The sequence below is a fragment of the Sinocyclocheilus anshuiensis genome, unplaced genomic scaffold, assembly GCF_001515605.1.
Source record: "Sinocyclocheilus anshuiensis isolate Anshui unplaced genomic scaffold, SAMN03320099.WGS_v1.1 C32625812, whole genome shotgun sequence".
Lineage (NCBI taxonomy): Eukaryota > Metazoa > Chordata > Actinopteri > Cypriniformes > Cyprinidae > Sinocyclocheilus > Sinocyclocheilus anshuiensis.
The window spans coordinates 1-1,204 of NW_015618600.1; the positions used below are offsets into that span (position 1 = coordinate 1).

A 1,204-nucleotide genomic window follows, 5' to 3' on the forward strand; every position below is an offset into this window, starting at 1 on the left:
CAGTCACTGCCTCGACTAGAGGTCCTCGACTTGGAGAAAAACACGTTCACTTGTGACTGTACCAATGCATTCTTCATTGACTGGGCCAAGAATAGTAATTCTACTCAGGTGGTTTATTTGAACCAGTACATGTGTAGCTATCCTAGTTCCTTATGAGGCATGAGCTTGACTGCTTTCAACACGAATCCTGCACCTTGAATATCGACTTCATCTGCTTTCTTTGCAGCAGTATTGGGGTCATTCTCACCCTCCTCTCGTCATTCATCTGGCATTTTCTGCACTTTCAGGGGGTTTATGCATACTACCTCTTCTTAGCCTTCCTTTACGACAACAAGAAGAAGCAGAACGGTTCGACGTTCCAGTACAACGCCTTAAAATACAACACCAAAGACGAGCCTTGGGTAATGGAGGAACTTATTCCCAAATTAGAAGGAGAACACGGCTAGAGACTGTGCCTTCACCACCGAGACTTTGAACCAGGAAGGCCAATTATAGACAAAATCATTGATGGCATATACAGCAGCCGCAAGACGAACCGCCTGATCACTAGGAAGTACCTGATGAGCAACTGGAGTTCAAGTGAGGTCCAAGTGGCGAGCTTCAGACTCTTTGATGAGCAGAAGGATGTATTGATTCTGGTGTTCCTGGAGGATATCGCCACACATCAGCTCTCTCCGTATCACAGGATGAGGAAGCTGGTGAAGAAACAAACCTACCTCCACTGGCCAAAACCTGGAGAAGATACTAAGGTCTTCTGGCAAAAGCTAAAAATGGCTTTAGAAACCAAAAAGGGTCATAAATCAGATCACAGGATGATTCTGTGAGGATATTAGAATGGCACGGTATACACTCTCAGAAATAAAGGTACAAAAGTGTACCCTTTAAGTACTAATATGTACTAATACGTACCTTTAAGGTACCAATATGGACTTTTGTCTGTTGTTTTAATAACACCTTTGTGAAAACGTTTTAATTTTTTTTAACTACCGTTCAAAAGTTTGGCAACTGTACTTGATTCTGCAATGTTTTTCTCTTATGCTCACCAAGGATACATGTATTTGATCAAACATATCAATCAGTATTATTGTGAAATGTTATTACATTTTAAATTTAATTAAAAATAGCTGTTGTCTACTTGAATATATTTTAAGATGTCATAAATTCCTGTGATGGCAAAGCTGAATTTTCAGCATCATTACTCCAG

The 1,204-nt window shown here is 40.4% G+C and overlaps 1 pseudogene; it reads left to right on the forward strand.

Annotated features, from left to right (window-relative positions):
• The first annotated feature begins 3 nt into the window (after positions 1-3).
• On the forward strand, positions 4-824 carry LOC107682819 (toll-like receptor 13; annotated as a pseudogene).
• The last annotated feature ends 380 nt before the right edge of the window (positions 825-1,204 follow it).